Source organism: Gekko japonicus, unplaced genomic scaffold (genome assembly GCF_001447785.1).
Source record: "Gekko japonicus isolate JY-2015 unplaced genomic scaffold, Gekko_japonicus_V1.1 scaffold88, whole genome shotgun sequence".
Classification (NCBI taxonomy): domain Eukaryota; kingdom Metazoa; phylum Chordata; class Lepidosauria; order Squamata; family Gekkonidae; genus Gekko; species Gekko japonicus.
This window is the reverse complement of record NW_015160209.1, coordinates 2,036,543-2,048,711: the sequence shown is the minus strand read 5'-3', so window position 1 is coordinate 2,048,711 and position 12,169 is coordinate 2,036,543. Positions and strand designations below refer to the sequence as shown.

General features: G+C 49.0%; 1 non-coding gene across 1 annotated transcript; it reads right to left on the bottom strand.

Annotated features, from left to right (window-relative positions):
• Positions 1-11,796: 11,796 nt before the first annotated feature.
• TRNAR-ACG lies at positions 11,797-11,869 on the bottom strand. Its single transcript has one exon. It is a non-coding gene; the product is annotated as a tRNA-Arg (tRNA).
• Between the last annotated feature and the right edge of the window lie 300 nt (positions 11,870-12,169).

Below are 12,169 nucleotides of genomic sequence, written 5' to 3'. Positions count from 1 at the left end.
ACACATAGCACTGCACTTCCAACTGTTAGTGGAAAAGCATCAGGGGCAATGTGACCTTCCCCCCCACCCCATACCAGAAGTGAATGTGTAAATGTCTGAATATGTCTGTCATGCTTTGCAGATAAGCAAAATAGCAAGTCTTTTTTTCTATATGGACAGCGTTTCCATCATATTTGCAAGTATCTGCTTGGAAAGTTGATTTTAAAGTGTTGTATTTTTTCCATCAAAGTATCTGAGGACTCTTAGGGTACTTATTTACCAGTGTGCCCACCAGTCCCCTACAGTCTTCGTGCCCATAGCCAGAAAATTATCGGGGGGGGGGCACTGGGGGAAACTGGTGGGGCATGACATCACAAAATAAAAAATAAAAAATACAATGAGTACACCAAATTTCCAGCAGAAATTTCACTCACTCACTCCAGAAGGCTGTTTCCACATGACAAAAGCTGTCCCTTACTCCAGACGCTTGCTACTATCTTCCTCCAGCAACCCCTCCCCCAGCCATGTCCCAGCCACCAGGAGCTGTGCATGCAGCAGGAGCAGCAGAAGCACTGAGGCAGCTCCCACCCTCCCCTCCCACCCACCCCCCTGTGCCCGGATGAGCAAAGGGGATGCACCAAGCCCAGCCTACAAAAGACAACAGTTGCTGCAAGCAACGTGGCATGCTGGACTGGAGCCCCTGGCAGAAGGGTGGAAAGAAAGCCCCTGCCCCTTGCCTGCGGTACCTGCATCATGATGGCCAGGCGCAGTGAATCCTTGGCGATGTTGTCTCCACATTTCTTGCAGGAAGCCAATTTTATTTTATTTTGCATTTTAAAAAATCTATTTGCTTTTCAGCCTGGAAAAAAGAAAATGAGACTGAAGCTTTCCTGACTGTGCCCTCTGTCATTTTGGAAACCCCACACTCATCTTACATTTCTTTTTTAAAAACTGTTTTTTAAAAACTTTTTCCCATGGGGATGGCGCTCATCCGTGGGGGGCATTGTCCCCAAATGCCCCCCTTTCCCATGGCTATAGGCCTGTTCTAGATGTGATTCATCCCTGTGCTTGACTTCTTATTATCTGCACTGTTCACATGGTGAACTCTAGCTATGCAGTCCACAGTGCTGGCTTCTGACAGTAACTGTGGTGAACTGGAAAAGTATCAGACTTTCCCCGTAACGATTCCCACCTACAAGCATGAGAGGCTATGGTCCGCACATGCCCTGAGACCAGGCTCTCCAGAGACAGTCCAGTATTAGAGTCCAACACTAGGCAAAGCCAGAGCTCTTCTACTGGGTTCCTTGTGTCTTTCCACCCCTTCTGGAATGCAGAACCCACATACGGAGACATTTAGTTGGCACTTCTGAAAAGAATACACAGCTGAGTCAATGTCTCCCTTTTTAAAACTCATGTAAATGTCTAAAAGAGCTGAAATATTGGGGGGAGAGGAAAGGCAGTGATAGGGAGACAAGGATAGAATTCTCTAGAAGGCTCTGAATACTGTACTATCATGACACCATTGCAGACAGGTGGTAAATTATAGCCACGGCCAACATCTTCATTTTTCTCACAACAATGACTTCCCCGCCACAACCACGCAGCACGATGGCAGTCACTCCGGGAGTGGGACTAGTCCCTCCGTTTGACCCAAACAAGCCTCATCACTGGGAAGCCTGGGTTGAGGGACTCAAGTCCATCTTGGCATTTTACGAGGTCACCAATGAAGGAAGGAAGAAGGGCCTCCTCATCGGCTCCTGCGGCCCTGCCATCGTGGAGCTGGCTCGCAACTTGCTCGCTCCCACCAAGCTGTCCAAGTCCATGTTCAAGGACATCATTAAGAAGCTCCAGGACCACTTAGTTTCCCGGCTATCAGAGATAGCGCGCCTTGTGGCTTTCCACTCCTGGCAACAGCATCCACGTGAGTCCATTGCGGTGTACCTTCCTGAGCTCCGCCGACTCGCCTTGGAGTGCACCTTCGGAGCCCAACTCAACACGACCCTCTGCGACAGACTGGTATGTGGGCGAAGTGACGAGAAGCTCCGGTGGCAGGAGGACGAGAAGTGCACCCTCGCATTGGCCCTCGCCACCGCCACGGCTTGGGAGAGGTCGCACCCTGCCATATTGACCACCGCACACCGGACCAGCGCTGACCCCATAGACTGAGAGGAGGAAGAGGTACACTGGACCCAGCATTCTGGCCGGATGTGCGATTCAGGACCTGCACCACACTCCACACATGCCAAGGAGTACGGTTGACAGGAGTGTGCCAGCTATGGAGACCAGCACAACCGAAAAACATGTTGTTTCAGGGATGCGGTATGCTGGAGCTGTGGCCGTAAGGGTCACATCACCCGGGCCTGCCATTCCCGGGGATCCCGGGCCCTGCCGTCGCAACCCCAGGAGGACCGCAGATCTATCGCTCACTATGAGGATGATGCGTCCTAGGAAGAACTCTACCTCCTCACCAGTGAACCGGAGGCACAGTTACTTAGACTCCCCAGTCAGACCTCAGCCCCTAAAATCTAGGTCCAGGTCAAGATAGAGGGGTCCCTTTGTTCCATGGAGCTGGATTCCACCTCCATCATTTTGTAAGCAACCTTAAAGAGACTGTGTCCAAATGGGGGCCCCCGCCTACACCCATTTTCCGTGACCCTGATGGACTTTCAGAGGAACCTGGTCCCTATACAGGGTGTGGGGAGTTTCCGAGTCCAGTACCAGGGATTTGATGATTATTTGGACTTGATTGTGGTCAAGGGCAACCTGGTCAGTCTATTGGGCCATGCATGGTTTGGCCCTTTGGGAATCTCTATTGCGGGCGTCCAGCTCTGCACCCCACAGGATTTTGGCGAGGTCTGTAGGGAGTTCCCGGCTCTTTTCAACGGAACTATGGGGCACTACAGGGGTCCCCCTGTGTCACTACAGCTCGACCCCCATGTGGCCCCCATCTGCATGCGTTCCAGAAAGGTCCCATTCACGCTGAAACCGAAAATAGACTCGGAACTGGACCGGCTTGTGGAGCAAGGAGTCCTGGAACTGGTTTCCCACACAGCGTGAAAGACCCCCATAGTCACCCCAGTTAAGCCAAATGGGGACGTCCGCATCTGCACAGATTACAAGTGCACGTTAAATAAAGCACTTCAGGACCACGCTTATCCAGTTGTTAGCCATGTGCTAGCCACCTTGGCGGGGGCGAAGATCTTTGGCAAACTCGATCTTGCCCAGGCATACCAGCAACTCCCAGTGGATGAGGCGACCACTGCTGTGCAAACTATAGTGACTCATAGGGGGGCTTTTAAAGTAAAGAAACTGCAGTTTGGGGTAAACGTGGCCCTGGGGCTATTTCAACATATGATGGACTCTCTTTTGAAAGAGATCCTGGGTGTCACACCATTCTTCAATGATGTCCTGATCGCCATGGCTACGCCAGATGAGTTCGCTTCCAGACTGCGCACCGTACTCCGTCACTTCAACAAGGTCGGGTTGAAAGTGAAGTGGGAAAAGTGCCTGCTGGGGGTTCCCTCTGTAGATTTCCTAGGCTTCACCGTCAACGCAGACGGCCTCCATCCGGCCCGGAACAAAATAAAGGCCATTGTGGAGGCTCCCCCGCCCAAATCCAAGGCGGAACTCCAGGAGTTCCTGGGCCTTTTGAACTTTTACCACGCCTTCCTTCCCCACAAGGCAGCAGTAGCTGAGCCCTTGCATCACCTCCTGGATAAGCAAGCCCCTTGGACTTGGAGCCTCCGCCAAGCTGCTGCTTTCAAGGGGGTCAAAGTGCTGCTAATCTCTAATAAAGTCCTGGTGCAGTTTGATGAATCCTTGCCGGTGGTTCTGGCCTGCGATGCTTCCCCCTCTGGCATCGGCGCTGTGTTGGCCCACCAGCTCCCAGACAGGTGGTAGGTGCCCGATGTGTACTACTCCTGGACGCTGTTGGCAGCGGAGCGGAACTACGCCCAGATCAACCACAAGGGTCTAGCTATAGTGGCATGCATTAAGAAGTTCCATGACTTCGTATATGGCCGGCCCTTCACCATCGCCACGGACCATTGCCCACTTCTTGGCCTCTTTGTTGCGGACCGTCAGATGCCACAGGTCCTCTTGCCATGGGTCCTCTGGTGGTCCATTTTTCTGTCTGGCTGCAATTGAGCATTTCCCCGGGAAGGCTATGGGTCATGCCGACGCTCTTAGCCGCCTACCCCTGCCATCACTCGAGGCCGACCTGGCACTGGCGCACCACGTCCTGCAGGTCAAGGACCTCCTGGAGTCTCCCCTTCAGGCCAGGGACATTGCTTGCTGCTCGGCCAGGGTCCCGATCCTCTCCCGAGTTCTGGACTGGGTGGTGAGGGGGTGGCTCGTGGCCGCAGCGGGCCCCAAGTTCGCGGCCTACATAACATGCCGGGACGAGTTGTCCACCCATAAGGGATGCTTGCTATGGGGAGACAGGGTGGTTGTTCCCAGCGCCCTGCGTGATCACATCCTAAAGGCCCTACATGAAGCCCACCCAGGGATAGTCCACATGAAGGCCCTGGTCAGGAGTTACATATGGTGGCAGGGAATTGATGCGGAAGTGGAGGCTTGGGTGAAGCGCTGCCAAACGTGCCAAGCCGTCCGGCTGTCTCCACCGAGCGCACCCACACAAACTTGGGAGTCCACCAGGATGCTGTGGTCAAGGCTCCACATCGATTTCACAGGACCATTCCATGGACTGCTATTTCTGGTCACAGTCAACTCCTACTTGAAGTGGCTGGAGATCAGCCCTGTCTCTGCCACCTCCTCCAAGGCCACCATCTGGGCCCTTCGTAGGATCTTTGGAACCCACGGGCTGCCAGGCACCATCATCTCAGACAACGGGTCGGCGTTCACATCCATAGAGTTCCCGGAGTTCCTCTGCAGCAACCTGATTAGACACTTGAGGTCTGCCCCATTCCACCCCGCCACCAATGGACAGGCAAAACAGATGGTGCGCACCACTAAAGAAGCCTTGAGCCGCCTGACAAAGGGGGACTGGGAGTTCTGTTTGGCCCGTTTCCTCTTGGCGCAGCGGACCACTCCCAACCCGGTCAACGGCCGATGTCCAGCAGAACTCCTGATGGGCCGGCGGCTCGCAATTCTCTTGGACCGACTACACTCAGACAGTGTCCCGGAGTCATGCAGTCTGTCCGAGCAGAGGGAGGGGCCCCACGGGTTCTTTCTGGAGGACACAGTATACATCCGGAACTATGGTCAAGGCTCCCCATGGCTATCTGGCCAAGTACTACGCTCCACCAGTCCTGTGTCCTACAAGGTTTCCACAGAAGAGGGCTAGGTCCTCTGGTGGCATGTCGACCAGCTGTCACGGTGCCTGCTCCCAGCTTCGGAGAATGCCCCCACTCCAGGTAACCTTGATGCGGACCTGCCAGACGGCCCTGATCTTGAAACCACCGATGGCAGTTTGCTGGAGCAGGCTTCCAGGCCGCCTGCCTCCACACCGGTGCCAGAAGAGGCTCCTCCACCTCCACAGCCGAGTGCTCCGGTACCGCTGCCCACCAGGGTTCCCGATGCCCTGGTTCCTGCTCCGAGGCATTCCACGTGAGAACACCGACCTCCGGCCGATCTCAAGGACTATATCACCTAGGCTGGGCTCAAACTACGGGGGGAGAGGTGTTATGTCCGCTGACCGCCACTAGGCGCCAGCGGTATGCAATCCGAGCTTGGCTCCTTTAGACAATAGGGACTAGGATCCTGAGCTTTCCAACTAGCACCTATCAGAACTGTGGCGGGAAGCTCAAACCTTCCAATGGGACTGGTGGGTGTGCCCCCGGGACTGTATATAGTTGGCCGCTCCAGTCGGTATTGCGTTGTTGTGTTGTGTACAGTAAAATATGAGCTGATAATCACTGAGCGTCTGTCGTTTCTACTCGTCGAACCCAGTACGCAACGCAAACCATGGTATAACTCTGATAGCACACCACTGTTATTGTATAGAATAGTGGTGCTAGTAGATAAAATGGCCACAATCAGTCTCTTAAGAAATGAAACAAACTGGGATTTTATTTGTTATTTTATTGCCATCAGGTCACAGCTGACTTATGGAAAAGGTTATGAGGAAAGGTTTGGTGTAGTGGTTAAGTGCGGGGACTCTAATCTGGGAGAACCGGGTTTGATTCCCGGGTTTGATTCCCGATTCTCTAATCTGGGAGAACCGGGTTTGATTACCCGCTCCTCCACTTGCACCTGCTGATGTGACCTTGGGTCAGTCACAAGCTCTGGCACAGCTGTCCTTGAAAAAGAGCAGTTTGTGTCAGAGTTCTCTCAGCCCCACCCACCTCACAGGGTGTCTGTTGTGAGGAGGGGAAGGGAAAGGAGTTTGTAAGCCGTTCTGAGACTCCAAGTGAAGGGCGGGGTATAAATCCAATCTCTTCTTCTTATTATTATTCTTCTAAAGGTTAAGGCGCTTAGGGCTCTTTAGCTTGGAGAAACGACGACTGAGGGGTGACATGATTGAGGTTTATAAGATTATGCATGGGAAAGAGCAGGTAGAGAAAGAGGTACTTTTCTCCCTATCTCACAATAGAAGAACTCGTGGGCACTCCATGAAATTGCTGAGTGGTCGGGTTAGAACAGATAAGAGGAAGTACTTCTTCACCCAAAGAGTGATTAACACTTGGAATTCACTGCCACAGGAAGTGGTGGCGGCTACAAGCATGGACGGCTTCAAAAGGGAATTGGATAAGCATATGGAGCAGAGGTCCATCAGTGGCTATTAGCCACAAGGTATAGATAGGGGCTCTGGGGCAAGTGATGCTCTGTCATCTTGGTGCTTGGGGGGGTCAACAGTGGGAGGGCTTCTAATATCCTGGCCCCACTGGATGGACCTCCTGATGGCACCTGGTATTTTTGGCCACTGTGTGACACAGAGTGTTGGACTGGATGGGCCTTTGGCCTGATCCAACGTTGGCGTCTCTTATGTTCTTATGTTCTCTTATGGTGTTTTCAAGGCAAGACACGTTCAGAGGTGGTTTGCCATTGCCGGCCTCCACTTCATTACTCCAGTGCTCCTTGCAGGTCTCCCATCCAAATACTAGCCAGTGCCAGCCCTGCTTAGCGTCTGTGATCTGAGGAGAACAGGCTAGCCAGGTCAGGGTAAACTGGATAATAAATCAGACAAATTTATCATCTTGATTTTTTCCTTCATTTTAGATGGGGAAACTCCAATTCTGCTTCAGCAAGTGACAAATGCAAGTGAGAAAACTCAACTTATTGGAGAGAGTCATCGCAGCTACCTTACAGATTCATAGACAAGGAGCCATGGAAGTCTGGTTGAATGTCACTGAAAAAATTCTGAATGGTAAACTTGGTTAAAGCATTTTCACACATGACACTAGGGCTCTAATCTCATCCCATAAGTTTACTTAAGTCCCACTGAAGTCAGTGAAACTTCTTCTGAGAGTGTAACATGTATAGGATGACACTTTAAAAGCACCTTCAGCTTCTCAAGCACTTTTTGTTTGCCCATGTTAATGTGGTTAACATGGATATAAAGTGGAAGCCATTCTTACACTGAATGTGCATAGTTTTACATTCATGCACCATGCAAAAAGCACCTTTAGCATCACATGTGAAAATGTCCTTAGTCAAGTAAATAACTGCACTTGATCTGTAATTTCGTCAAAGGCAACTTGGATATAATTTCTTTTTTAGTTCTAGGATCATTAAAAATTAGTACATCCATCTACTTCTTTTTCCAGTACAGTGTTATAGGGACTATAAGTGTGAATTTCATTCAACTTAAACTGTTTTCTGAGCCAGCTTTTGACTTAATAGCAACATGCACTTTAAAAAGCAGGATTTTTTTTAAAAAAAATGGATTTTGGGAAGGGTATCCATACCAGTATTCCAGATTATTCAGATCCCCAATACCATTTTGGAATTTGGATTCAGAGGCTTGGGGGGGATCCATTATTCTCTATGGGGGAACTCTTGGGGGGGGGGGCTAGAGTGGCTCTTTAGTGACACTAAAACTGCAGGAAAACTGCAGGAAACCTCGTGCTTCCTACTAAAGACTCCCCAAATTTCAAGAAAACTGGATCAAGGGGTCCAGTTCTATGGGACCCTGAATAACGAACGTGTCATCCCAGTGTACTGCAGCAGTTAAAAAGGCAAATTCAGTGTCAGAGATTATTAGGAAAGGGACTGAGAATAAAATGGCCAGTATTGTAATGCCCCTGTATAGATCTATGGTGCAGCCTCATTTGGAATACTGTGTACAGTTCTGGTCACTGTATCTCTAAAAGGACATTGCAGAGCTGGAAAAAGTACAGAGGAGGGCAACCAAGATTATTAGGGGGTTGGAGCACCTTCCCTATGCAGAAAGGCTGAAGTGCCTGGGACTTTTCAGTTTAGAAAAGAGACGACAGGGGGGGACGGACATGATAACGGTTTATAAAATGATGCAAGGGATGGAGAGAGCTGACAAAGAGAACTTTTTCTCCCTCTCCCAAAATACTAGCACTTGTGGGTATCCAATGAAGCTGATGGGCAGTAGGTTCAGGACAGACAAAAAGGAAATACTACGGTATACAGAGAGTGATTAAAATATGGAATTCGCTACCAGAGGAGGTAATGATGGCCATAGGAATAAACAGCTTTAAAGGGGGATTAGATAGATTCATGGAGGATAGGTCTATCAGTGGCTACTAGCCATGGTGACTAAAGGGAACCTCCACATTCAGAGGAACTAAACCCATTGTTGGCCATCCAGAGGAACTGGTTGGTCACTGTGTGAGACAGGATGCTGGACTGGATGGAGCATTGGTCTGATCAAGCAGGGCTCTTCTAGCCATCCTATTTGTATCCATTGTTTCTTTTTTCCTCTTTTTTCTTTTCCTAGTGTATGTGTGTGTTTTGTGTGTGTGCCTGGAAGTCATGGTTGACTTGTGGTGACCCCTACTGGGAGCTTGGCCATTTTTCAGACAGGTGGCTTGATTAGCCTGCATCTGCATCCCGCCTCTGGTATTTCTTGGGGGTCACCCTTCCAAGTCAGAGTTGGCCCTGCTTAGCTTCTGAGATCTGATGAGATCGGGATTGCCTGGGCTGTCCAGGTCAGGGCTGTATCCATCTATACATCTGTATCCACTCGAGTAGTCTCGAGGTGTGCAGAAAAATCTAAAAAGTTGGGGAAAGTATACAGGAGATATTCAAATCTCCCCAAAAGTAAAAGAGCGTTCCCTGCGCATGCCCAGGGAACACTCTGGGAACTCTGCAGTGGGCCGGCGGCTGGGAGGCACTCAGGCCTCGCTGCCAGTGCCCATGGGGGAGAGGAGGGAATCGGCAGGCTGGCGGCTGGGAGGCACTCGCCACTGGTGCCCGCAGAAGGGGGAATTGGTGGGTGGGGGGAGAAGGCTTACCTACGGTATGTGCTGTTACATTTATTACTATACTGTTTTCCAAATGTACTATGTACACTGATGTTGACTTTTGTTGTCCACTATGTATGTGAATAATAAATTTTCCCTATGTTGTAAAATCTACCCATGTACATCCTGGCCTTTTCTTCATCATGAACTTTTGGTCACACTAGAAAAGGAAAACATTGACGTGCTACTGCTGGCTAAAATATCCAAGCTGCCATTTTGGGGGAGGAATTTGCCAGAGCAACTTTATAGGCATGCCTTGTTATATATTAATGAATTCTTGAAAATAGCTGGCGATTTGCAACCTGTATAGATTGTTAGAGATCCATGTTCTTTCCCTTTAATAGAGGCTTTAATAAAGGCTTACTGTGTGGAAATGGACAGCTGAAGCTTTTCATGGCAGGGAAGTAAATGATATTCCATTAAGACTCTATTAAAAGGACAGGACATTATGTTTTCTCCAGGCAGCTGGCAACCCTAAAATTGTAACTGCTCCTGCTTGACCAGAGAATTCAGCCACAGCAACTGATGCATTGTCATAATCAGGGCAAGTGGAGTTTGGCCAGGTAGCTCTGCCAGGAAAAAGGGAAATCCTCTGATTATGGGGGATGGGATGGGGGGGCCTGTAATCCAGTCGAGTTTTGGAAGTATGAGATCTAGATTAAGTACTAATTTCAGGAACAGGTGCTCTGGATATGAATTCCACATCTGGAAATCTTTCCTCCAAAGCTCAGTGCTGAGGAAAGTACATTCTGTGTCGTCTCAAAAGTATCATTACTCAAAGTTTATTGGGTCAGAGAATCCTTCCTCAATTTAAACTCCTTTGACACCTCAAGTTACATCGCTGTTAATTTATCATCCTAGGCAACGAAAACCTTGCTGGAAAACCTACTTGCCAACTTTTAACAAAAGTTATGGACGTGGTCTTGCAATAATTCTGTCTTAATGGGAGGGAGCAGACATGAATATTCTCAACATTAAATAAATGAAAAACAGGAGGGAGAAAACCCAACTCCTTCGAGTTGGAATTGAACCAGCAAGCTAAGAATTACTTAGGCATGAAAACTTTTACGGTCTTCCACTCTACCAACTGAGCTCTCCAAAGGATTTACAAATCACTTTCTACCATACTGTGATAGAATCTGTGCGACACAAACTGGTTTAGTCGGCTCTGGCGCAGTTAAATCACAAGATGGCGCTAGAGTTCATGCGCGGGAAGGCTTTGTAGTGGCCGCCGGTTTAGCCTGACTATGCATTTAAAACTTCGGAGTTTTCTCCGTTCTCAGAGGGCACTGAAGGACAAGGGCGCTTTGAAGCACGCTGGCTGGCTTGGACTCCGCCTCTCGGGAACCAGACGCACAAATCTAAGAACATAAGCAAGGCCGCAGTAGCTGCTTGCAAAAATGATATTGTTTTCTTCAGATTTCTGCGCCTTGGAGAGCCGTAGGTTTGGGGCAAAAGTAGCAGTGATGTGGTGAGCTGTAAGAAGCGTACGAAAATCTTTCGAATTTGGGAGGTCTCCTCGTAACCCTCACTGAGCTTCACGTACATGAATGTTGAGAAACGATAACATACGGTTGGAGTTGCTGGGCCAGTGGCGCAATGGATAGCGGGTCTGCCTACAAATCAGAAGGCTATAGGTTCGACTCCTGTATGACTCTTTAAGTTAACCTTTTGCTTAGACTTAGGGGAGATAAATGATGCATGAAAGAACAGCAGTTCTGAGAAACTGATGTTACCCCGAAGCTTGTTTATCATTCCCTGCACAAAAGCTAGTCCTAGATAAAGCTAAACACGAGCTTCTTGAAACCCTTCTCTGAGATCAAGGGCGAAAATTCCACAAAATAACATTCTATGCATAATGAGGTTTTTAAAGCCACAGGGGTGGTCTAAGATATTGGGAGGCCTCCCTTCAAATCCCCGCTTGTACCTTACCTCACAAGGTGGTTGCGAGCATAAGCTGGATGAGAGAACAGTGATGTAAGCCTCATTGTTTTTCCCATTGTGGGATATAAATATCTAAATATATAGCATATCTAAATAAATAGCATATAGGCTAATAGACTTAAGATAACTAAAGGATGATACAGTTTCCCTAAAAGTACAAATAATGATAATAATACATTTAACTCACACTTTAAATCTGACTAGAAAATCGGTGCGATCCATAAAAGTAATTTGGGGGGGGGGGGTGGGGGGTGCCTCGCGACTGGCGTGTTAGAGTCCGTGTATCAGACAGATTGCCTAAATCCTGATGTAACGAAGCCAGGATAGTAACATGTGTGAATCATATTATGATAATAGTATTCAAACTGCAACTACGAAAAATGATATCCTCCTAAGTTTTAAATGTAGTGACGATTTAATATAATAGCATTCCAGTCAGGAACAATATATTGCATCTTTTTGATGGGAGGAAAAACCTCGAGCCAGGCAGGAGTCGAACCTACAATCTTCTGATCCGTAGTCAGACGCGTTATCCATTGCGCCACTGGCCCTTCGCTCGCAAAAAGCAGTGTCACAGAAAGTGCTCGATAGTTGAATAGCTAGGAAAAGATGGACAAGTGAATATGTCAAGGAAGTGTAATTAAGGTCCTCTTTGTCCGCATATTTCCCCCTCTCATTCTGCAAAGGACCGGGTCAGTACTTGACGATGCGTAACACCAAACAGACCCCCGAGGGCAAGTCGTGTTAGGCTGTTCCGGTAAACTCAGGAAGGCATCTGCTTGGCACCTTAAGGAGCAAGAGATCTGTCGTGGCAGAGGCAATGATCATTTCTCGGAGTCATATAGACGAAC